Genomic DNA, 26891 nt, shown 5'->3' on the forward strand with positions numbered 1-26891 from the left:
CTCCCTATCCCTCCTCCAGTCCGGATTGGCCAATTCCTTCCTTATCCTGGGCCAGACCTCGGCAGCCCTCTGCCTTGCAGCCCCTGTAGGTAAGGACCCCGAGGCAAAGGGTGGCTCCTGCATTGGCGGCTCCAAGACGTGTCTGCAGATGTCCGCAGAGGAATCTAGCAGCCAACAGACACCAACAAAACTGTAAGTGTGTCATGGGGGGGATGTAGAGCAGGATTATGAATGTTAGCAAGTACCACACTTAGATGGAATTCTCAACTTTAGCCTGCGTCGCATCTAGACAGGATTATGAATGTTAGCATGTACCACACTTAGATGGAATCCTTGACTCTAGCTTGCGTTACATCTAGATAGAAATATGAATGTTAGCAAGTACCACACTCAAATTAAATCCTTGACTTTAGCTTGCGTCACATCTAGACAGGATTGTGAATGTTAGCATGTACCACACTTAGATGGAATTCTCAACTTTAGCCTGCGTCGCATCTAGACAGGATTATGAATGTTAGCATGTACCACACTTAGATGGAATCCTTGACTCTAGCTTGCGTTACATCTAGATAGAAATATGAATGTTAGCAAGTACCACACTCAAATTAAATCCTTGACTTTAGCTTGCGTCACTTCTAGACAGGATTGTGAATGTTAGCATGTACCACACTTAGATGGAATTCTCAACTTTAGCCTGCGTCGCATCTAGACAGGATTGTGAATGTTAGCATGTACCACACTTAGATGGAATCCTTGACTCTAGCTTGCGTTACATCTAGATAGAAATATGAATGTTAGCATGCGCCACACTTAGATGAAACTGTGAATGATGACAAGTGCAACACCTGAATGGAATCATGATCACTAGCTTCATCACATCTAGACGGAATATTGAAATTGGCAAGCGCCACACTCCGATGGAATGGTGAATGATGGCAAGCATCACACCTAGACATAATTTCAGGGATAGCAAGACCAACTAACCAATCCACTAACAATTCCATCCCTCTGCATACACCTCTCAAACTCTAACCAAGCACAACCACAAGCCTAAAACGCAGCAATCCGCACAAATTTCACTACACAGCAACAACAAAACAAACCGCACATAGACTTGCACAACAGCACACGACGACTACCGACCGTAAAACACCCAAGGCCCAGGCAACGGACCCACCGGGCTGAGGCTGCCAACAGCACATCACTGCTCTCTTGCACTTTTCCAGCTTATTCCCGCTAAATCACCCCCTCCCCCTTTCAGAGCCACCAGAGCGTCAGGTGACCACTCCGGTGGGGATAGTGCACGGTACAAATATCCTTGAAAATATATATATATATATATATATATATATATATATATATATATATATATTTTTTTTTTTTTTTCTTTTTCTTTCTGTAAATTAAGTTTTTCAATAAAAATGTGAATACAAAAAAAAGGTTTTGCACATTTCTATGTGGAGTAGTAACCTCAAAGTCTCACCGATCTGTTTAAGCTCAACATAGTACAAACATACATAATACATATGGCCAATTGCCCCTCATTGTCTTGGATTCCACTTATGGGTTTTGGTCTCAATTATATAATGTTGAGGGATGTTGGAGTAATACTTTACGTGCAGCATTTATTCAAAGTAGACATGAGATCATAAAGTAAATTGAAGTCAAAGTTAAAAATATATTATTGATATACATATCAAGAAATATTAATGAATAATTACATCATAATAGATAAGTACATTAAATAAGTAATTTATTTTGGAAGAGATGGTGCTTAATCAAATTAATTTTAAAAAATGTATATATTTTGAAGTATGCTGTTAGTGGTATCCCTGTCTTCGGTCTTTTCTGCAGCTAATTGTATGTTTTCATTGTTGAAATACACATTTTGCTCGCCTGGAAGATGAATTTGAAATCTTATTGTTGTATGCATAAGGTAACCGCTTCCTCTAGTGGTGATAGCAGACGTAGAGGGCAGGTCAACTTTCGACAAACATACATTCAGCCTTTTATTATATTGTATGATAAGGCTAATGGGGATGCTGTTTGGCTTAATATCAACATTGCTAAAGGAGCTGCTTTTAATGACCGCTGTCAAAAGTGTTCTATATTATCCAGCCTGTAAGATGTTGTTCTATCCTATAAACAAAGTATTGTTCTTACCATTATGTATGGACTTCAGCAACCACTCCATAAAGCTAAACAAATTAGAGGGGGAATGTTGGAGAATTGCCTTGTCGTTACCCCAATGTACTCTGATAAGGCAATTAGTCTAGAGCTCGGACTCGCTTCTTTATCTACGAGGTAGGCTATTATACAAGGCATGCTGCATCTTAAGGCATGTAAAAATACTGAATGTCTTCTATTGAAGATAATTGATGTTACCATTAAGCAAGGGGTGTGTAATACAACAGAATAATTTGTATATTCAAATAAATTATTTGAGGCCATAAATTGCATTATCAACAAGAACCTGGATTTTGCTATAAGAGACCAATTTATCAAGAAAATGGAATTGGCCATGGAATTATGATCATATAAGAAAGCTTAAATCCTTACAAAGTCTTGAAATGCAGTCCTATAGATTTTTCTCTTCAACCATATACTCCATTATTTCCTGCAGTAAAACTCGGAAGAAACTGTATGCTTTATAAGGTTGATCTTCATACCAATTTTGGATGGTCTTGTTTCTAGGTTAGGTATAAATGTAAGCAATAGGTATTGCAGGTTTTGTAACCGGACGAATGAACTGGAAAATATTCAATGTTTGCTTACTTCCATGTGTTGAATTGACTCATTTCTGCGAGCTGTTGTTGACTACATTTATTCACGATTAGTACTAATTATTTCTGGCAAAGATGTCTTTTGGGTGAAACTGTCAATTGGCTGCCACTATGGTTGAACATGGAAAAAAAACCTAATGGAGTATAAAGATATTGCTACATGTTTACATATGCCGGCCTAATTTCGCATTTGTGCTTATGATTTATTGATTTTAATATTGTTATGTAAGATTGTGTGGAAAGTTATATAACCATCACATACTTTATAATAAAAAAAAGTATAATCCAACTTGCCCCCTTCCAGCACTCCTCCCACCTCCCATTGGTCTCCATGGTCAAATGCTCCCCTTGGCAAATATCGGGCTAAGCTATCCCTCTGATGTTGGGACGTTAAGAAGACTTTTAACTCTGACCCTTTTCGGTCCCCATTTGTGGGATGGCAGCCCTGCGCTCAAGCTGCTCGTTTTCTTTGTGCTTTTCTTCAGGTCCTGGTAAGCTTGGTTCCCAACTTGGTTTGTGGGGAGTTCAAGTGTCTCCTGCTCTATTAGTTTTTTGTTTCTCCACAATTCCTCTGTAGTCCATCTGAGGTTGGTGAATTGTGTGCATTTTATTTTTTTCTCCCATAAAAAACGAATTCTGATTCCATTCCTTTAGTTCCAGTCTGTGTTTTCTTGGTTTTGATCAGACGCATTGTGAAAGTTTCGGTTCTGAAGAAGACCAAAGATAACACTGCCCAAAAGAGAGGCTAATGACTGTTGCAGAAGAGACAGTGGTACCAGCAGTAATATATACAATGCGCAATACAGAGGGGCAGGGACTGAGGCCTCCCCTCTCCCCCCACTACCTCTGAGGTACCAAAGGCAATGGTGTACAACCACCTGGTAGGCCACCTACCCCATGTGCAGAGGGTTTCCTGTTGCCCACCACCCCCTCTCTGTCAGGTTCATGACATAGCACTGGTGGCAGGGAAAAATGAAGTGTATTGGCCCCTTCATATTTTACGGCTCACGGTCAAGGTTTCATCAGTATAGTAAGTCATCTGCAAAGGGCTCCACAATCAGAAATGTACATTCGAATGGATTGTGTCCTCCCACACCTTCCTCATCTTTATCGATCTCTTCTCCAGTTTAGCTGCTTCAGAAAAACCTTTTCAGAAAAGGGCACAGTGCGTCGATGCCATTGCCTCGATGCCCCTCGAGGGCCTCCATCTCGAGGTCAACGTCATCATTGGTACAGATAGCATGTGCAGCGCCCATTAGCTTCAGTTCCGTTTTTCTGCTATAGCTGATGCTTTGAGAAACTACGGCATGCTTCGGTTCGAGTCAGTGCTCCAGATAATATTTAGAAGCGGGAGTATTTTACTCCTTATGTTTTAAAGTTAGGAGTAAAATGATTTTTAGGGAGTAAAAAGTCCAATTCCCAATGAGAGTAGTTTATAACAAGTAAACATATGTTTTCACTGAAAAACCTAAATGTTTTTGAAATATTTATTTCTTTGCACCTAGTTACTCATGCACATTAAGATACATGTTTACTTCTTCCGATCAGGCAGTTAAAATAGTTTCTTCCTATGGTACTATGTGCACTTCTGGTCCAAAGGTATCCATGGAGCTATGAGGGTGAAACCGGGAGTGCCAGACTCTACATGTCTATTTCCTATTTTTCATTGGGAGTATTTGTGCTCTCCATTTAAATTTTTCGCAGTATTTGCCAATTTTTAGGGAGTAATAGTGGCCGATACACCCCTTATCTGTAGGTCTGGATCCAGTGACAACTGCAACATATTCGAATAACGATGACCTCGTCTTCAACACCATCGACCCCGAAGACCGGTTAAAAAAATGCCATGATTGCAGCGCTAATGGCTCTCGCGGATCTTCATTGATGTTGTGCTTGGGCGTGCAACAATGGACAGCAGACTCTGGGTCCTGTCAGGCGATGACTGGCAAGGCTTTGAAAGAACAAAAAGGGAAATTAGATGCGGGTTAGACCCTGTACTAAATCCCTCTCGACGACTCTTTCGAAAAGGTGCTCGTCCATTGAGCGTGCTCGATCTAGGAGTGGATCGAAACACTCCATCTTCATCAACGCCCTCTAAAAGGCGAAACAAAAACGTTTTTAGAAAGCAGCTAAGCAGGAGAGGATATCTATCTAAAGATGAGGAATGCGTGGGAGGAACATCTAATCGAAAGAAAGTTACCAGGGGTAAGTAACTTGTTCTTTTGAGTCTTACACAGCGCAAATCTAGCTGTGAATCAACGGAGCACTGTTGAACAAAGACATGGTGATAGTGTACACTAATATTGATACAATTACATATATTATTTAAACTGTTAGTGAAGGAGGCGACATTTACCACAGGCATTGGATAAAATATGGAGTGTATACACACGGTTATAGGAAGAGGATACAATTTTCATCGTCTTTAATTGAAAACAAATTAAGAATGAAAAGGAAAACATGCCGCTGTGAAAGAAAAAATCAGCGATGTAGCAATCTAAGAAAACGCATGAAACAATTGCTCAAGTAACGTGCCCCCTGATTGACAGTGTTTGTCATCGTTTCCAAAGTCTACCAGGCAGCCATTGGAGGACAACGGTAGTTGGTTGTGTCCTTCACAGAGGATTATGAATGCTCAGAACTGTTCAGTGTCCCAGCGACCAAGAATTCTTTTTGTTTTGTTTTTTAAATCCATCGATTTCAAACTCTGGTTCCACTCTCTTCTGGTTGTGCTGAGTCTGAGATTTCTGTTTAAAATGAACTGTGTTTAAGTGTCGATAGCAATCTTGTCTGTCATTTTGATCATGTACCATGCAGTCATTTGATAAAATTGAGAGGAACTTGTCCCTCCAGTAAGGACTGTGATTGGCTAGAAAAATGAGACGTCTACTATTTTGTTTGTGAGTAATATAACTTTACTTTGTTGATTTGCTTGGAATTGCAACCTTTTAACAGTTGAATTACACAAGTAGTTCAATTTAAAACCGCGAATTACAGAATTCATTGATAATAGCATAGATAGAAACAGTGCTCCAGATAAGATTTTGAAGTGGGAGTATTTTACGCACTGATTTTTAAAGTTGGGAGTAAAATGATTTTTCAGGGAGTAAAAATGTAAGTCCAACTCCCAATGGGAGCATTTTATAAGCGAATAAAAATGTTTTAACTGTAAAACGGAACTGTTTTAGTAATCATTTTTTCTTTGCACCTAATTAGTCATACACATTAAAAGATACATGTTTACTTCCGATCAGGCATTAATAACAGTAGTTTCTCACTGTGGTACTACGTGCACTTCTGGTCCAACATATCCATGTAGGCATGGGAAAGGCACTTTCCAGGCACAGCAGTAGTGGTGGTATTAACTGGCCATTGATAGTAGCAGGTGCAAAATTGGGCAAGTACATGTGCATCGAATATCGGTGCCTAACAAAAGCTTACTACTTAGGCACAAGCAAAACCTGTTGGCTTTATCAATGCTTGTGTTTAACAGTACTTCAGTGAAGGACACAGAGTGCTTTGAAATCGAGTGCCTGAAGGCATGCCTGGTAAGACATGTTTACCTACATGAGTAGGTCGTTTACAGCTCCAATTAAGCCATGAACTATCAGAAGACTGCTTTGAAAAAACACTGGATGGCACTTTGAGTGCATAGTTTGATGGTAAGGCTTAATAAAGCTGGCTCAGAGTTCCCAAGAGGAGGCGTTTTGGGAGGAGCAGAAATGGTCATAGGGATTAGCATGGCCATCGGCAGTCAATGGATGGGCACATAACCTTCCAATCACCTACTGTGTCCCTCCTCATATGCCATTCCTCCCTTTACTCTAATACAATAGTGTTGGCTTCGTAGACCAAATTAACAAGCGTATTTTCCAGGAGGCCCGTAACCTTTACAACTAGTCACTCACAAGCGCCCATGGGACACTTTTTATGCTGCTCTTTTCAGGTTTTCTTTTTGTCTCACATAAATTATCACATTTAAGCAATTGATGTTTACCACGGGTCAGTGGAGGAATTTTATTTACTAGCTGTCCGAACAACCCATCTCTTAGTTCTGAGTAATGACCTGTTCTGTCCATGGTGTCAAGTCCTTAAGTTTCTCCACATAGCCTGACTCACTGGCTGACCGCCTGACCACAAACTCATCGTCTGATCAGAGACACATTTATGAATATCAGTTTGTGAGTTCCAAATGGACTTCCCAGCAGGTGTAGACTGGCCCTATAGGGGACTTTGGAGATTGCCTCTTTTGTGGTAACCTATTTTATTTCCAAATGTTCTCATAGGAAAATGGTTGGGCTTGCTGAGCCTGAAAATGTGTACTATGGGGCCACTATATTATTTCCTGGGGCTCTTTTGGTTCCCATTCCACCCTCCTGCTTCCCAGTGCTTCCTTGGAACCTGTTGTCTGTTTTTGGTGAACAAACTTGGCGGACATAAGGCTGGAAATTGTAAACACTGCACTGGATTTGTGTACAATGTTGCGCGTAAACTGCATTAAATGTGAGCAATGAGCTGTGAACACTCTTTGCAGAGCTAGCTAATGTGTTATGGTTTTTAATGAATGGCTTTTGACAATTTCCCTTTCACCTGTGCAAACATGTTTAACGATAAAATGTGTCTCGAGAGGAGACAGAAGCTTTGGAGCCTACGGCCCTAAAATTTGGAATCCACTTCCACTGGAAATTAGAATGTGTGAAACTCTGGACCTCTTCAGAAAGAGACTGAAAACGTTCTTATTCAAATAAATTATTAAAGTTAATAGAACTAGAACTCCTGTTGTTCTTTTTTTTCTGGACTTTTTACTTAGAGTAAACCGTATTCGGGCGCAGATGACCACTGTCTGGTGCGCGTAAAAAATTACTCAAAATCCTGATTATTAGAGTTAATATTCTGACCCAGGTATCTATATTGTTTTACAGTATGTAGTTTCTGACTGTTAATTAACCATTTAAACAGGGTTCTCGTTATGGACTTAAATGGGGAGAACATAAAAATGTTGGATTTGTCTATATTAATGGTCAATGAATTGGCTAATGCATATTGTTCTAAAGCATGTAATTTCCTCTGGAGTCCAATTGGGGTCTTGTTTAGCAAGACTAAGTCATCTGCATAAAGCATCCAGGATATGCAGGTTTTTCCTATTTCAGGAGGAAACAAATGGATGGTATTCATGTAAGTATCCAGCTCTTTGATAAAGGAACTAAAATGCAACCTTGTTTAAGGCCTTGGTATGTGGGAATTGGCTGAGAGAGGAGGCTGTGATGGTTTAATTTCACACAAATAGAGGTGCCTGAATAGAAATGAATTAATGGATTAAGAAGAAACGGGGGCAGCCAGCTTTGGAGAGTGCGTGCCATAACCTGTCTCTCTGAACCAAATCGAATGCCTGTTTGAAGTCTATGAAGGCTAAGTATGCTAGCTGTCTCGTTTGAAATGAACGTTTCTTTGTAATGAAAGGATTAGTAAATTAACCTAAGCTTGGCATAAATCCAGATAGATGAATATCGAATTGGGCTGAATTAGTAAGCCATTTGAGGCACTCTTTTAGAATTAACCGAGCAAACATCTTTCCAGGAATAACAAGAAGGGCTGTTGGGGCGATAATTAGTTGGAATGGATCGATTGCCCTTCTTGTATATTGGGATGATTATTGAGAGCTTCCAGGATGGAGGAATAAGGCCTGTGTCAGTTTCTTGACGAAAGATCAAAAGAAGAATAGATGCCCATAATTCAGAATAGGACTTTAACATTAAGTTAGTAAGGCCATCGGGGCCTGTTCCTCTTGTGCTTCCCGAAATCAAGACGATGAGTAGTTCGTCATGATCAAGGCTTAAATAATAAAGATCACCCTTACAAAATTGGGGGACAAATGTTCGGAGGGGATGAGGGGGGTTACTGATGGGGGACAAATGTTCGGAGGGGATGAGGGGGGGTTACTGAGCAAATAGGGTGCTAAAATGTTGGATGCAGGCTTGTTCATTAATTGCATTGATCATGAAGGAAGAAGTAGTATCGCTGGTACCAGCCTATAGGAGCGGCCAGATCTGTGCACTTGACTTGTAGGCCAAAGCCACTAACATTGCTACACCATCCTGCTGAGTCTTCTTTGCTGTTTAAACCAATTTCTGTACTTTGTTTTAATTGATTTTATCATGTGGGCTTTGTTTGGAAGATTTCCAAGAATAATTTATCTCGGTTCTCTTCTGGAAGCAGTCTTCATGTTTTGCACTTTGATTGTAGGTGTATTTTGTGGAGGAAACTGGGTCGCAAGACCACCTGAGTGTTATTCAACAAAAAGGTTCAAGATTGAGGTGTAGGATAGATCATTCTGCGAGCTAGATTTCCAAGAGGCTGCAGCTAAGCATTCCTTGAAGGAGTAGAGCTTTGTCTCTGACTATTTTAGCCTATTTCGGCCACCTTCGAGAAAAGTGTTGTGTTTGTAGTAATCGCAGTTAGATGGATCTTTTTGTGTCGAGGTTAAAGTTAGAATTTTATGGTCACTCGTAAGAGTTGGCACAATCACAAGATTTTCCATGATATTCATGGAATGTTTGGAAAGGAAGATATAATCAATTGTGGCAGCTAGTGCATCACAATGCCAGGTTGGTTGTGGGGGGGGAGAGGGGTCCATCTCCTTGGCGGGGCACCATTGTGCATAATAAAGCCCCTATTATCCATAAGATCCATCCAGCGTTTAGCTCGTCGGGGGGGGGGGGTAAGGTGGGTGTAAATACGATAAAGACATTTTATATTAAGATCGCCAGCTATCAAGATGGTATCAGTATTCGAGATGTAACATGTTTCCTACAAGGAATATAAAATGATCACTTGAAATTGCACGCGGATTCCTGTAAAGATTTAGAATGGCTGTATTTTTAGAAGGAATACGATTTATTTTGGCAAAACAAAGCTTAGTTAGCTGGATAAATGAATGCAGAGAGGCCCAAGGGACTAGTGTGTAGGCAAGATACATATTTGCTGCTGTTAAAAGGCCTGCTGATGTCTGACCTTTTTGGATGTTTTATTGCCAGGATCCAACAAATCTCTCTACTTGGCCATAGGTTCATCAATTAGCCATGTTTCTTGTAAGCAAAGGAAATCGTAAAATGCTAGAGAGTAAATGTCAGGAGGTGTTTGAAGCCCCTTGTGTTCCAAACTGCAACGAGAACGTGGTGGTCTTTTTGTTCTCATGCCACTAATGCATGTAACGTGTCTTACTGCCATTGATGGCATTTTGAGGCCATGTCCAATTGGTCTCTTCAGGGACTTCATCAAGATCTCAAATTGCTACTTTTTTAGTGAGATCTCCTTGAGTACCTTAAGAAATAATTGACAAGGGTTCAAAGATTGAAGTTTTTGTTTTAAATGTCGATTGATCTATCTGAGACCTGGATGTAGATCTGTAAGGCTTTATTTCCCTATTAGTTTCCAGTCTGAAACTGCACTCTCTAAGGTGATCTTTAGCATCCCATAAACGATTTCTCACAATTTGGGAAGATACTATCAGTTTTAAGTCAAACCTGTGATAATTTGCGATTTGGATGTAATCAATATCTTGCAATTGAAAAGCTTTCAACAACGGAATGGTTTTTAGGGCGGTTAAAATTGTGGTCCTGTTGGGATACGGGTCATGCCTTTGTCTATCATTCATTGTTAGACGTAGGCAATCTAAGGGCACTACATTAGTTGAATTTGCAGGCCGAGGCTGATATATTATTTTTGTAGGTAGTTTGAGAGGTGCCTGCTTTAGATAGTGTGCTCCCCGGTATGGAGCGTTGTTCAATTCTGGGACCTCTGTCTCTTACATAGGTAACTGTTGAGGGACGTGCTTGAGGTGGAGGACACCAGGATGTGGAGATTTGTTGCTTTTATCTGGGGACATGGGGGAAGTGGAGAGGCACCCTGTGATGAAACGGAATATGAATATAAGTTCATCAATTCTGCATCATCCGAGGGAATTTCTAAAGTATTGTTCAATTCAGATTGATTAATGGGGGCCGGTGCAGGGGAATTTGGCAAAGGTACCGTAGGTGAAACTTGCTAGGAACTGCTTGAAAGAATTGCCCTACACAGAATTACCTTTTTCAAACCATAAAAGAAGCACCAGTGGGTCACCACTTCATGCAGGATGGGCACACACTAAATCACTGGTCTGTTTTGATATTGGAAGGAGTTCTCCCAAAACAAGACACAAAATAACATGGAAACTCTAGTTTTGTGTTTGAAGGCGCTGGACCTAAAGATCCGAGGTTTGAAAAAAGACATGGGTTTTATGTCACACCATGGTGAGTGAACTTTGATGCTTAGCCCTTCAGCTATCATACCCTTGACCCCTGGTAATGTATGCATCTGGTTCATGTAGATGCTAGTAATTGTATCCCCTTTCCAAGACCAAGTAGTTCCACAGCGTTTGCCCATAATAAACAACAAAAAAACGGACAGTTTGCTATGCATAGAAGTGCCTAACCATAAAAGTGCCTTATGCAGAGCACTATAAAATGTAGAATCACTCCAGTCAGTCAGCATTGGGCCAAAAGAATAAACTGCATGCATTTTGAAAATGTTCTGTTTTGGTGCACATGTTTCCATCTTTATAATAGCATGTATGAATTGAAAACACTGTAACTCAAGCCTCCTCTACCTTTTGAACGTGAACAGAGATGCCAATACTTCAAATTCACCAAGCCCTGCTTTGGCACGCATTTCTCACATGTTTGGTCTGGACTGCATTATTTATGGAAATGTGATCAACTTTTAAGCAGTGCAAAATGTCCAACTGCTGTGTCTGCAGATGCACGGTTATGTTGCATACATTCATAGCTGTTCGATAAGACAATCCCTTTAATGCCAGGTTTGGCTGTAAAACTCTCATCACTGTTCTTCCTGCTCACTATGCTTTTACAGTCTGATCTATGTGACTTCGATTTCTAATGCATTAGTGTTTCTCTGCAGAATTTTTTCAACAAACCTTTTTAGCACAGTGTTAAATTGAAATTGACACCAGAATTTCCTGTAATCTTGGTGAATCGTATTGAGTTCTTATTTGTGTTTCAGCTTCTAGGTGTTTTTTTCTGTTCTGGCAGGGTGAGACGTTGTGTTTTTGGAAGCTGGCTATGACCTAGTACTACTACTGGGGTAGAAACAAAGACTAGTAGGTGAATGGTATGGTGGCAGATATTGGCACCAAAGGCAGTGGACACGAGTGATGCTAGAGGAGAAGGGCTGACCATGGTAGACGAGGTATCGTCCTTGTTTGGGAATCGTGGTTTATGGCGATCTTTTACAGCATCCTTTTCTCCTCCTTTGTTTTTTGTCTTCCGTGTATGTGTTATTATTTCCATTCCATTTCTGAAAGTTTACTATGCTGTGATGGCAGGCTCGGACTGGCTAATATGGCAATAGGCCCGTGGCCGAACCAAAAACACAAAATGTTGGTTTTGGCCACTTTGTAGTTTTGACCAGCGTTGCTGTATAAAATGTACAATTTACATCACTTTATCAAAAAGCTCCCCCTTGGTTACTATTCAAACGGTGTCACAAAAGGAATGAATAGCCCTTTGAAACTGTGCCATACTTTTTCATTGCTGCCCGAGATTGTGTCACAGTCGGACCCTGTGTGATGGTATCCTTTGCCCGTCAGGCCTCTTTACTTTAGCTTCTGAGATGCATGAAATGGTCCACTTGTCCTTGGGTGGGGGAGGATGGAGGAGGAGGAGGAAGACTAGTATACATTGTAGATGTACCTCTCGTCTGTGAGGGAGCTGTAGACCAGGCCCACTGTAGCACAGGATAACATTAGCACACAATTAACAGAACTTGAGATGTTCTAGCCGCCACAGCCTCCTCATTATCTTCTTAATTTGAATTGCTACTACCTTCTGAAGTGGATTCTCCTACATTCAGACACTGTGATCCTGGCAGCACTGAACATTCAAAATTGGCACAAAAAGGTGTGTGTACATCCACACCCATATACCCACATCAAATAGCTGTATCTATACAGACTGCTTAGTGTGACGGGGTCTGGAACCTGGCCCTTTGAAGTGGGGGGGGGGGGGGTCGGAAGCATACCAAGATGTTTACCAGAGCATGTCCTGCCCCAGTGGCAGGGTCAGGGAGTTGGTAGGGCCCCAGACTCTGCCGCTTCCCCTCCCACGCACCCTTCCTTTATGTGTCTGGATACAGGTGAATCAAACAATGCCTGCTGTTCCCCCAAGCTGGCCAGTGTTCTCGCTTTTCCTTTTGCAAACTACCACTCCCAGAAACCCCTGAGGCAGAATATGTACTACCCGACCCATGAGGGAGAGAGACATTGCGAGTATACAGAAACCTGCTTACTGCGCACCTGCAACATAAACGCTTTGCTGTGGCAGAATTGTAGCTTTGAAGCCAGCGATTCTTGTATCGGACAACCATCGTGGAACGCCTGCAGATTCGCGGTGGGAAAGTGGGCAGAGCTTGAAGGGTCTTTTATCGCATCAAACCTGTGTAACCCGACCCCTGGGGAAAAGCCAGGTAGAGATTGGCCCATAGGTGCAGAGGAGTGCTCCAACCAATGCAATGGGGACCGGGAGTCTGAAACCCAGTAACAGCACTATATAAGGGAGAGAAAAGTAAGACTGAGAGGGTTTGGGTGAGGTCAGGTGGAGAGGTGGTGGCCCAAGAGACCAGGCATAGGAAGGGCGGATGTGCGGAGTGTGGGTGAGTCTGAAGGGGAGATTGTTAAAGGTGAGCTATTGACTGCTAGAGAAGGTATTATCTGTATGTAAGAGTGCATATATGTCGATTGTAAGGTGTGACTGAGCAGAGTATGAGTGTAAGTAAAAGGGTAGGAAGGGAGGAGTGGGGAGAGACCAAATGGGGGCGAGGGAGCACGATTGAGAGCCAGAGAGAGAATAGGTGGGGATTGTGTGATGACCAGGAGAGGGAGAAAGTTGAAGCTTGAGGGCATAAATACGAAGCAGTAGGCACCGGATCCTACTGGGAAAACCACACATTCCTAGAAGATGCGGGGGGGGGAGGGGGTGAAGAGGGAGGGAGGGCAGGGGGGGAGGAAGGGAGAGGGAAAACAAAAATAAAAATAAATATATAGAAAGGGACGGCCTTTACAGTGTTACTTCCCTCACACACCACCAAACTTCAGCCTCATTTGTGCTCGTAAAATGAAAACCCTTGAACCCTCTGTGGACTATTGGTATTCTTGTGACACGAGGTAACTAATTATGCAGTGGATAATTTTTTTTTAATGTGATTTACTAAATACAGGCAAAAAATAGGCCTGCCTTCTGATGTTGCATCTCCAACTCATTGAATATTCCAGGCTCTTGAAGTATGATCTACAGGGTTGTCTGCTTCCAGTAGCATATGTAACCTGATTTCTTCCTGCATGTGACTCTGAGGCCCACATTAGTGACCCAAAGATGATACGTCTGAATTCACAGTGCTTCTGCGTTTCCTCCGCGATATTGACCAACTCGTGTCCAGCAGACCTGCTGAAGGCAATCCCAATCAAAGTACTCTGGTGATCCCTCAAATAACCATAAGACACAGCTGACTTTGCTTTTGTACTGCCACTGTGTTGGTTTGCATTGCCCTGCTACAATAGTCCTTTCACTCACAGCGATTATTTGCCAAGCAAAAGCCATCAAATAAAAACCTGGCATAGGACTGCTGACATCTTTGACTGGGTTTGTGGAAAATTGTAGCCCAACTGCAGGGCACAGACAAAGCTTTCCATGCGCTTGAACAGTTCCATTGCATAAAATCCTTTGGGGGGGGGGGGCACATACTAGCATTTGTCCTCAAAACATATCCACAAGTGGAAAACTCTGCCAAAGCAAGTGGCACGTGTGACAAAGTATACTTTCTGAGCTTTCTGAGCTGTAGACCTCCTCTTTTTACCTCCTGGAGACTGAAGGCAAGCTTTCAATAGTGAAACAAGGCAACGCCGAAAGTCAGGTGACAATGTTGCAGAAAAGGCTGTTTCTGGTTCTGCTGTAGTGAGGCAGCCCCTGTATTAACACACCCCACCTCTACCCACCACGTCCGAGCTTTGCAGACTGCACCACTGGCTTGATCAGACTTCACCCATGACTGGCCAAAAGATACCCAGGGCGTCCAAAGTCTGTACCAGAAGCCACTTAACATGACCCATGAACTTAAAGATGTGGAGCCCGAAATACAGGAGATATGGTGAGGCACTCATGTACATATAATAGAGTTCATGAAGATGCATCAGCAAAACTAATACCCACTGTCCTGTGATCTATCCGGGACATAGAACAAAGTATTTATTGTGAAGCAAAAGTGTGCCTCCAGGTACGGCTTCGTGCAGGAACCAACCCCCTCACAACACATTGGCTTTCAAATGGAAGCGTTCTGGTAGTTTCCTCAAATTCCAAAGATGTTGAATGCATTTGTACCTTCTTCACTTCGTTTTTCTAAAAAGTGTAATGGGATGAAGCCAACTTCTAGCAACATGGCTTCAGCATATTGCTAATGAATGGTGTGCCAGGTGAACTAGGAACGGGGTTTTCAATGCAACAGCTGTTCCATCCCAGGCATATTCCTGAAAGCATTGTCGAGTGCTGTGTGAAAATTCATGTAGGAGAAGGACATTGTATTTCTGACTGCACATTTCAAATGGATGATATTCAGGCTTTCATATATCCACTCCTAAAATAATTTGCGATTTTATATATATTTGTCCCCAGTGGCTTTTTTTATGTTCAAAGTTATGTCCTTTTTTTGTTTGGGCTGTAAGCTGAAACGTACGCATTGGAGTATAACTGGTATGTGAGGAGGGACACGCAGCCTGGGGGCATTGTTTGGTTATTTACCCGTCATTGACTGTCTACTGCTAAACTAAACCCTATTGTCATTACCACCCATTGCCGGCCCCTCCCCACTCAGTGCACATCATCCTGGTATCTCTAAGAGCTAGCTCTATCAAACCGTAACATCAAGCTTTTGCCTGCCAGTATTATTACTTAGTAGTCTTAGTTAATTGCACCTGTAAAGGTGTTAATGGTAAAAATGAAAACGTCTTAAGTGTGCCTTCAACCACTTTATGTATATCTGCTCCTCGAACCAAAAGTCCTCTAAAAAGCAAGTAGTGACAAAGCCAACGATGTTAGCTCGTGCATAGGTTCCTGGGCACTGATGTTATTTGCCCAGGTAATCGCACCATTGTCCAGCTGTTACCAGGTAGTATTTATAAGCCATTGCCTGGCAAATGCCTCCACATAGCCAAAACTGTTGGCTTTGCAGTGCGTGTTTTAATCGCATTCAGTAGTTCTCAGTTCATTTTTTAAGGGTGAACTCCGTATATTTTTGCAAGCAGTCCATCATTTGAGGACCGTATTCCTTTTAGCATCCGGTACATGTCTATTTTGTGTCCTTATAAATGTCCAACGTGCTTAGGACGAATCATCCTTTTCTGTGACCTAGCTGAACTATGCAACCTCTGGCAATGTCCCCGAACATCGGCAGGCTGGGAGAGAGGGAACCTAAGCAGCCCCTCCCTGCCTGGTTCTCGGCCAAAAAGCTTCTTATGTGCAAGGGCGGAGAATGCAAATGTGCATCGACGGTGTGCTTACCAACATGCACACTGCACCAAAAAAAGAATGCAGTACAAAATCGTGTATGTTGCGGCTTGTATGCTTCATTAGAACCTAACCCTAAATATGTTCCCTCCGTGTGGGCTTATGTGCGCTGCTGATTAAGAACAGCACTCTCTGAGTTGTTCATCCAAGTCACGAGTGTCTCCAGCGGACATTATTGCTGTGGGCATCAAATGTCCAAAAATAGATTACGATTTGTCCAGTTGGTCTAATAAAAAGTATGCACTGTTTTTTAGCTCCATTGCTGAAATGTTCTTGTGCCTTTTGAAATGTGCTGGGGTTGCATTTCATTACGAGACCTTTTGCATGCGTGTACTGTATATACACACCGAGGCGCACGCGCGCAACACCGTCCATTGAGCTCACTGTGCTTTAGCGCCCATCCCCCAAACCTCCTCCCTGAAATGTGAGTCGATGGGTGGTGTACTATGTTACCCCTCCTGGGAGCATGGTATCTCCCAGGCTCGTGCTCCTGTCTCGTGTCAGTGACCACGTGACTAGCTTGAATGAAAAGAATGAGCGGCCTCCCGCTCATTGGTCATCGAAGTAACTGAAGATGGTGTGCTGTCATTATAGCTGGCTGAGGGCCTGCCCTGCAGGGCCCTCCACCACGACAGTGACCCTGTTGGACAACGCTGTCCCTCATGGCAGTCTGCCATGCCTGTAGAGCCTCTGCTGGGCAACTCTATTGTTGGAAGCCGGTGTTCTCTCAGTGCAGGCATGGGTGTCCTAGGCCATGCAGGGGCCTGTGTGTCTACAGGCTGACCAGGTGCCCCTGGTCTGGAGATGTATGCTGCCTGCCCCCAGCCTTGATGTAATGTTGGTGATCGCGACATAAGCCGGGTGATCCCTGCCTGGAACCCCACTGCGTTATCGCAATCTCCATTTCTGCTGGGTGTCCCCAGGCCAGGACATAACAGGTGGGACTTCCACGCTTGTTTTTTGTTAGGCACTGACAAAAGCCTTTCTTGAAACTGGTGGCGTAAAGTTTTACTGTTCTTGCAGAAAAATGTATTTGCACAAAGGCAGCACAACTTTAAACCTGCTAGTTTTAAGAAAGGCTTCCATCACCTCTCTGCCTTAGCAAAAAATCAAATGCACACATCGCCCCCCCCCCCCCGCGTATAGGAGCAGCCAACGTATAACAGTGTTGTGTGTTCTTTCACATCCGAGTGGAAGGGGCGATGTGCGCACTTGCTTTTTGTTAGGCAGAGAGGTAAGGGAATCATTGTTGCATGTTAGCTCATTATGTGTGCAAGCGAGTGTGCATGATGTATGGGGGACTATGTGTGCGTGTCAATGTGCGAATGTACTGTGAATGGGGGCACAAGTGAATTGTGTGTGTGTGTGCGCGCGCATACACGCCTATGTCTAATTCTGGGCCAATTAAGTGGTTTTGGCAGGGTAGAGGAAACGCCGGCTGGTGGGAGCGGTTAGCGTTGGGGAAGGGGGGATTTCGCTAAACATGCCACTAAAGGCATCCATGATAAAGTAAGCATATGTGTTATGTGGATATAATGGCATTTTGGTGCAACCAGTCTAGCCATTTCTTTCTGTGGCTTTACATTTTTTACTGGGCATTTCTTGTTAAGTAACGATAAGTGTTCTTCGTGTCTAAATTGCCCCACATTATGCAGCCACTTTGGACATGTTTTCCTATTATGATATGGAATTTATAATGGCAAAGCCACCAGAAGTATGCCATTACGTGGGGATACTGCCATATATTGGCAGAGCCCGCATGGGCATGTTTTGTATAGTATCATTACTGGCATTACGTGCAAAAACATGAGTGTTTATATATGGGAATATTGGCATATTTTGGTGCAGCGATGTTAGGCAGAATCCTGTGCAGTTCCCTTGGGGAACACTGCAAAAAGTTTAAGACTACAGGAGTAAGCAGTAAACCAAATTGGTAGCAGTCTGCACCACCCAGATTTACCTGGTAGCTGTGGCTGAGCAGTCAGACCTCTCTCAAGATGAGTAGGGCAGTATATAGAGTATACACAATAGGGCTAACAACACAGTAGAGCAAACAAACACTGACCAGAGCTTTGTATCAAAAGTATATAATTATTTATTTAAAACACACTTTAGGTAATACACTAGCACTCTAAATCAAAAGCAAGTTAAAACACAGTCAGGTAAAGTATACACACCTCCCTTGATAACTATTAGACAAGTCAGAGTTAAAACACCACTATTTGTCAAGACAGATGTGAGCGCGTAACTTAGATGGCACTCCAATAGTTAAGTTAAAAGGGAGAGAAAAGCAGGGTATAAAAATAAAACAGTTCCCAACACTTTTATATGTCCAAAAGCAAGTAGTGAAGGCAGTGTAAACTGTAGAGCCAAAGTTCATAGGCCAGGCCCACTTTAAATGGGGCAAGGCAAAATGTGCCCAAGATCACAGTTTAAAATGCACTAAAAGTCTTTGCAGATGTTCAAATAGTGGTTGGATCGATTCAAGAGGTAAAGTTAGAAGGTCTGGTGGCCAACCCAGTTGGAAAGCCAAAGATTTAAGGGTCACCTTTAGCAATCCGAAGAAAGGGAGGCCAGGTGGAACACAGTACCTTTAAGAGAGAGGAAGCTCCAGCGGTGGTAGTTGTTCCTGGCAGCGGGTGCAGTTCGTGGTTTCGACAAGGGGAAGAGAGGATCTCGTCGAGGAAGAAACTTGGAGTCGTTGCACTGCCCATGGATGAAACCAGCCGCAGAGTTTGTGCGCTCCTTTTATTCACGGTCAAAGTGGTGAAGCTTGGCTATCCGGCCGCCGGGGTGCTTGGCACAGGCGATTCGACCAAGAGACGTCCTTGAAGGCGAAAAGAGGTGAACTGGTTGATCCTACCAGCTCAAAGGAAGAAGACTCTCCTAGCAGAAGATCTCCTCTCGTCGTTGGGAAAGTGGTGAGGTCGTTGCAGCAGGATTCCACCAGTGGTGTCGTCGTTGCAGATGGCTCAGCTTCTTCCCTCTTCGGATTCTTAGGTCATGTGGCGACTTCTGAAGTTCCAGTCCCAAAAGCCCTGCTTTTATGCAGAAAAACCCCCATTCAACAGCCTAGCTGTCACTCATACATGCTAAGTGGTGAGCCGGGCGGCTCACCACTGGGCCAATCAGAACAGAGTGCGACTTGGGTTGCTCAAGCAACGCAGTCCAGGGTGCCAATTCCCCCCCTCCACCCCTCCTGTGAAACCCAGACAGAGTGGCACCATTTGGAGGGCTTCTGTGGAGAAGGCCGCCAAAATGTGGAACAAAGGGCTCGACCTTGGTTAGAGTTACAGAGACGGACACAAACGCCATTTGAGTTTCTGGCGAAAAGACCCACTCAGTGATTTTATATTAAATAAATAAACCGGCGGCATCTTTAACATTGCACCAAAAAGTGGTGCGTTTAAAACCAATGGGAAAATCCCATAATAAATATTCTGGTGGAATATTTTGTGTGGTAACCACTGCCACCAGCCAGAAACCCGACAAGGGGGGACTGGACAGTGCCCCTTTGAAAACAGACCCAGGGGCAATCGAATTAACCCCTTCCAGTACCTCCACAATATGATGGTTGGTACTGGTTCTGTTCACAATTTTGAACTAGTAAAGCCAATGGTGACTTTACCTACCCTGGGAGACAGTAGTCAGTCCCAGGGTACGGAGTCTATGTTTGGGGGTCACTATGACACCCCTGTGACACTGCACTGAGGGTGCTGTGTAACACACATACAAAACAGATGATACCCTATGGAGTAAAAAGACCCCATAGCCCATAAGCACACAAAAAGTCAAATCATGCCTAAGAGTGGGAGGAAAAGAGTCTCACTCTTAGCAGGAGAAAAAAAAAATCCAGCAAAGCTGCTGGGGGCCTCACTATGTTTGGGAAATTAACCTTATAAGAGAATTCTCCCTAACACTCCCCCCACCCCCCAGACTAAGGGACAGGAGGATTGAATCCACTCCTGGATGAATCTCATACCTCTAGTCGGTTACAAACATCCTAGAGAGACACAATGGTGAAATCAAACCCCTGAAGGCAGATTGACCATCTCAATAGTTTTGTGTTTTCCCCCTTCATTTGCATCAACCACTTCAAGGGTTGGTGGTCAGTCTGAATAACAAAAGTAGAACCATACAAATATGGCCTAAACTTCTTCAGAGACCACACAATGGCAAAGCATTCGCGTTCAATTGTTGCCCACCTTGTCTCGGGGTCTTTCAGTTTTCTACTGATGAAGCAAATGGGGTGTTCCCTACCTTTCCCATCCAGTTGGCTAAGGACTGCACCTATAGCATCTGTCTGTACAATGAAAGTTTGGTGATAGTCAGGAGCTCTAAGTACTGGAGCTTGACAAAAGGCTTTCTTCAGGTTTTCAAAGGCCTGATTGCACTCCTCATTCCATTTCACCTTTTTAGGGAACTAGGAGAAGAGAGCACATTCAGTGGAGAAGCTATGGTCCCATAGTTCTCTATGAAATTCCTGTAGTACCCAGTGAACCTAAGAAGGCTCTCACCTGGGTCTGAGTAGTAGGTTTTGTCCAATTTTGCACAGCTTCAATCTTACTGGGCAAAGGCCTTATTTCACCACCTCCTACCTCATGTCCAAGGTAGACCACTTTACTCTGTCCAATCTGGCATTTACTTGCCTTTATGGTCAGATTGGCCTGCTTTAGAGCCTGCAAAAAATGTCCTAGGTGGTCAACATGCTCTTCCCAGGTGTGGCTGAATATTGCAATGTCATCCAAGTATGCCATGCAGAAGTCCTCCATCCCTGTCAGAACCTGATTTACCATCCTTTGAAATGTAGCAGGTGCATTTGTCAGTCCAAAAGGCATAACCTTAAATTGGTGTAAGCCAACTGGGGTAGAAAATGCAGTTTTCTCCTTGGCATGGTCTGTCAGGGCTATTTGCCAATAGCTTGACGTCAGATCAGATGTGCTGAGGTACTTGGCTGAACCAAGTCTACCCACCAACTCATCCGTCCTTGGCAAAGGATGGGCATCATAATCCACACAGAATCTCAACTCTTTGGATCCTGCCTTTGGTACTAACACAACTGGGCTAGACCATGGACTAGTAGAGGTCTCTATTACCCCGAGGTCAAGCATCTTGCTGACCTCTCCTTTGATGTGGGTCCTTACATTCTCTGACATTCTGTACCCTCTGCTTTTTACTAGCAGACAGTCACCCGTGAGTATATCATGCTGGCCCCAAGGGGTCAAGCCTGGTGAAAGTGTGAACAGGGAGGCAAACTGATTTAACATAGATTTGCACTCCTCTTGTTGCTCAGGTGTGAGAGTTGAAGAGAGATTAACTCCTTCAATCTTTTCATCCAAAGGTAAGCCTCTGAGGAGATCAGGGAGAGGTTCATTCTCTTCTTCCTCTTCTGCTGAAGCTAGAAGCAGAGCTCCTACTTCAGGCCTAGAGACATAAGCCTTTAGTCTGTTGGTGTGGAAGACTCTGGGAGCCTCCTTGGGATTGCCCAAGTACACCAGATAGTTCACCTCTCCAAGTTTTCCCCCAACCTTGAAGGGTCCCATCCATTTGTCTTGCAAGGCCCTCTGCCTTGTGGGGATCATAACAAGAACTAGCTGGTCTTGAGCGAACTCAATCATGTTAGCCTTTTTATCATGCCAGTGCTTGACCAAAGCTTGATCAGCCTTCAAGTTATCACTAGCTTGAGCCATCATCTGTGACATTCTCCTCTGGAGTCCTATCACGTAGTCAGTCACTCTGACTGGCTTGCGGGAAGGAGCACTCTCCAACCTCTCAATCGGGGCCAATGGACCTCTGACTGGATGGCCATAAAGAAGTTCAAAGGGACTATAACCTACTCCCTCCTGAGTGACTTCTCTATAAGCAAAGAGAAGGCATGACAGTAGAAGATCCCACTTTCTCTTAAGGGGTTCCTCTAAAGCACCTATCCTGCTCTTCATGGTTCTATTAAACATTTCTACCAACCCATTTGTCTGGAGGTGGTATGCAGTAGAGAAGTTGTAGATAACTCCACAGTTTTTCCACATGGCCTTCATGTAGTGGGACATAGAATTCGACCCCCTGTCAGAGATTACCTCCTTAGGAAACCCAACCCTGGTAAAAATACCAAGGAGGGGCTTAGCCACAGCTTGGGCTGTAACAGTCCTCATAGGAATTGCCTCAGGGTACCTAGTAGCATGGTCTACTGCAACAAGTATAAACCTGTTGCCTGAGGAGGTTGGAGGATCAAGGGGACCAACAATGTCGATTCCTACCCTCTCAAATGGGACTCCCACCACTGGGAGGGGCACTAAAGGTGCCACATTCTTGGAACCACTCTTACCAGAAGTTTGGCAGGTGTGACAACTCTTGCAGAACTTATCTACCTCAGCCCCCATCTTTGGCCAATAAATGTAGAGTGAGAGCCTTTCCTTGGTCTTCTTGAAACTCAAGTGACCAGCCAAAGGAAACTTGTGGGCTAGTTGCAAGAACTGGAGTCTGTTTTCTTGAGGTACTACAAGTCTCTTGTAGTCTCCAGGTACAGACTCAGTCGGGTCACTGTAGAAGAGGCCATCTTCCCAATGCAACCTATACTTCCCAGGCTCTTGCCCATCAGCCTGAGAAGCTGCCCGGTGGCGAAGACCTTCCAGAGTTGGATATTCTCTTTGTCCCTTACTGAAGCCCGCCCTGTTGGGTCCACCTTCTGCCAGTAAAGACTATAGCTCAGGATGGGCAACAGGTTCCAGATCTCCAATAAATTCTTGGCCTTCTACTAGCTCTTCTTCAGAGTCTAGCTCAACCACACAGGGTTGTACCTCCCTCTCAGCCTCAGCTGGAGGTGGAGTTACAGGTGTAACTTTGGACAACCTAGGGGAAGTCCTAGTTGGAAGCACTGGATTGCTTGCTGCTGGTTTTCCTTTAGAAGTCTTGGGTTGGCCCTTTGCTTCAGGTTTCTTAGCTATTGCAGTAAGTAGCTCCAGTGGGGTAGGAGTGATCTTTCTTCATCTCCTTAGGAGAACGTCTCATGGTTTTCTCCCTTGCAGGTCTGGTGAGCTCCTGTAACCTTTTACTAGGAGGTCTGGAGGTGTGTGACACTACTCCAAGAGGTTTCAGGTCATTTCCCAACAGAACCCTTCCTGGTACTTCACATTGTACACAGCCAAAGTTCATAGGCCAGGCCCACTTTAAATGGGGCCAGGCAAAATGTGCCCAAGATCATACAGTTTAAAATGCACTAAAAGTCTTTGCAGAATGTTCAAATTCGATTCAAGAGGTAAAGTTAGAAGGTCTGAGGGCCAACCCAGTTGGAAAGCCAAGGATTTAAGGGTCACCTTTAGCAATCCGAAGAAGGGAGGCCAGGTGGAACACAGTACCTTTAAGAGAGAGGAAGCGCCAGCGGTGGCATGATGTTCCTGGCAGTGGGTGCAGTTTGTGGTTTCGACCAGGGGAAGAGAGGATCTCGTCGAGGAAGAAACTTGGAGTCGTTGCACTGCCCAGGGATGAAACCAGCCGCGGAGTTCGTCGGTTAAAAGGTGCACTCCTTTTATTCACGGTCAAAGTGGTGAAGCTTGGCTATACGGCTGCCGGGGTGCTTGGCACGGGCGATTCGACCAAGAGACGTCCTTGAAGGCGAAAAGAGGTGAACTGGTTGATCCTACCAGCTCAAAGGAAGAAGACTCTCCTAGCAGAAGATCTCCTCTCGTCGTTGGGAAAGTGGTGAGGTCGTTGCAGCAGGGCTCCACCGGTGGTGTCGTCGTTGCAGATGGCTCAGCTTCTTCCCTCTTCGGATTCTTAGGTCCTGTGGCAACTTCTGAAGTTCCAGTCCCAAAAGCCCTGCTTTTATGCAGAAAAACCCCTGTTCAGCAGCCTAGCTGTCACTCATACATGCTAAGTGGTGAGCCGGGCGGCTCACCACTGAGCCAATCAGAACAGAGTGTGACTGGGGTTGCTCAGGCAACGCAGTCCAGGGTGCCAATTCCCCCCTCCACCCCTCCTATGGAACCCAGACAGAGTGGCACCATTTGGAGGGCTTCTGTGGAGAAGGCCGCCAAAAGTGGAACAAAGGGCTCGACCTTGGTTAGAGTTACAGAGACGGACACAAACGCCATTTTAGAAAAGAGTTCTGGCGAAAAGACCCACTCAGTGATTTTATATTAAATAAATAAGCCGGCTGTATCTTTAACATTGACCAAAAAGTGGTGTGTTTAAAACCAATGGGAAAATCCCATAAGAAATATTCCGGTGTATTATTTCGTGTGGTAACCACTGCCACCAGCCAGAAACTCGACAAGGGGGGACTGTACAGTGCCCCCTTGAAAACAGACCCAGGGGCAATCGAATTAACCCCTTCCAGTACTTCCACAATATGATGGTTGTTACTGGTTCTGTTCACAATTTTGGACTGGTAAAGCCAATGGTGACTTTACCTACCCTGGGAGACACTAGTCAGTCCCAGGGTACGGAGTCTATGTTTGGGGGTCACTATGACACCCGTGTTACTGCACTGAGGGTGCTGTGTAACACACATACAAAACAGATGATACCCTATGGAGTAAAAAGATCCCATAGCCCATAAGCACACAAAAAGTCAAAGACATACCTCAAATCATGCCTAAGAGTGGGAGGAAAAGAGTCTCACTCTTAGCAGGAGAAAAAAAAAAAACTAAAATCCAGCAAAGCTGCTGGGGGACTCACTAGGTTTGGGAAATTAGCCTTATAAGAGAATTTTCCCTAACAAGCGAGAAGGGAGGTGTATGGGCACAGCCAGTGCGAACATGCTTTTATATTAACATACTAGTGTAGGGGCCTGTTTACAGGGGCCAAAGTGAGGTTTTCAGTAACACAGTAGGACCACTATATATCCTAAGGCAGCAGCTCCCTCTAGCTGTGACGACAGGTGAAGCTATGCGAATTGCCATTGTGCCTAATTTACAGAAGCATTTTATGATGGCAAAACCTCTTTGTAAAACGCACTGTGAATCGGGCCCCTTGTCTCTCTGTATCCTAGGACAACAGCTCCCTCTAGCTGTGACAACAGGCGAAGCTACTGCATCGGACAAACATACAGGGACAAACATAAATCTGTCCTTTTATTATATTGTTAGATTAGATAATGAACAGAAATGTATGGTTTGTATCACGTGGAAGTTGGATTTGTGGCACACTGTATTACCGCCTGGTGCCCTGGTGGTCGCTTTTTGCTTAAAGAGTGATGCCTGATTGGCTACCTGGACTTTAAATCTAAAAATCAAAGCAACTAAATGTGTATGTTCTCTTTTAAATCCAATCACTTGGACACTCTCACTGGAATATTGCGCTTTAAAAGTACCATTTGGGCTACACGCCAGACAATCCCTGGGATAGAACGGAGGGGACTGAGCCTCCAATTTTTCCCCACCGACTGAAGTGGCCCCTCCCATCACCAGTTAGCCCCCCAAAATGTAGGTTTTGTTGTGCCCCTGCCGACGGGCCTGCTCAAGCACATGCACTCGGGTGCGAGCTCATCTCTAGGGAGGGATTTTCCTGGTCAGACATGGAATTATGCTTCTGCTAGGGTGGTGGTGGGAGGGCAGTGTAGGGGGGGGGGATTTGTGCGCTAGTGTTGCTTGAACATAACACAATGTATTTATTCTCGTGAGCTGTGGTTGGTACTCTGAATGCTGGGGATGACAGAAAGCTAGAATTTGTGTGGGGGCTACATTAGCTGGTGCTCATTGAGCAGTGCTGCAACGCTGCTGTAGTATTGGGGAGTGTGGGGTCAGTGGGCGGGAGTGGTGCTCCTACTTTTTTTCAATTACATTTTACTGTTCCTATACTTTTATTTAAAAAAGAAACCGTTCTGGAATGGTTTTGTTTTAAAATAAAAATGGAAGAATTTGAAACTTGCACTTTAATGCACTGCATTCCTTAAACAGCAGGCACGTTTGTGTTTTACGTTTGCCTTACGGGGGATTTGAACCTGTGCCCTGCGGTATCGGCTCCAATCTTGCATACGGTGACCTATGGTATAATGCTGGGTTGCTGTTATTTTTTTCAGTGCCCTGCTTGGTGTCCCAAGCCCCATCATAGCCTTCCTCCTGCAGTAATCAGAAATTTTTATTTTGCATTTAAGCATCTTAACTTAATATTGCAGGCACAGCTGTACGTGCAGTTAATGGGTGGTGGGAAGGGTGGCTTTAATCTTTAGCATGCCCCTTATGAGGTAATGGTGGGTGATTAGAAAGGGGAGGATGCGTAAAGCTGCATAATGTGGGGGTCAATGAATAAAGGTAATGGGGATTGATTTGCATTTTTTTCACTTTGGTTCTTTCAGCCTTTACACACGGGTGTGGGTGGAATGGAGGAAAGGCTAGACACAGGTATGGGATTTGTATCGAGCGGGAGGGGGCGTGGCGATGGGGTTTGTGGGGAGTGGGCCAAGCCAGCAGGGAACATAGTTCCACTACTTCTTTTCGTACACTTCGACCACTGGGTGGGGGCACAGACGGTGGGAGGGTTGATATTGTGCTGCTGGCTAGGACCA

The 26891-nt window shown here is 44.1% G+C and overlaps 1 protein-coding gene across 2 annotated transcripts in view; it reads left to right on the forward strand.

Annotated features, from left to right (window-relative positions):
* The window catches only part of RAB3IP (RAB3A interacting protein), a 328509-nt gene that overhangs the window by 45063 nt on the left and 256555 nt on the right, over nucleotides 1–26891 (forward strand). The gene's annotated exons all lie outside the window — the stretch shown is intronic.

Source organism: Ambystoma mexicanum, chromosome 12 (assembly GCF_040938575.1).
Source record: "Ambystoma mexicanum isolate Mex_15411 chromosome 12, UKY_AmexF1_1, whole genome shotgun sequence".
NCBI classification, from domain to species: domain Eukaryota; kingdom Metazoa; phylum Chordata; class Amphibia; order Caudata; family Ambystomatidae; genus Ambystoma; species Ambystoma mexicanum.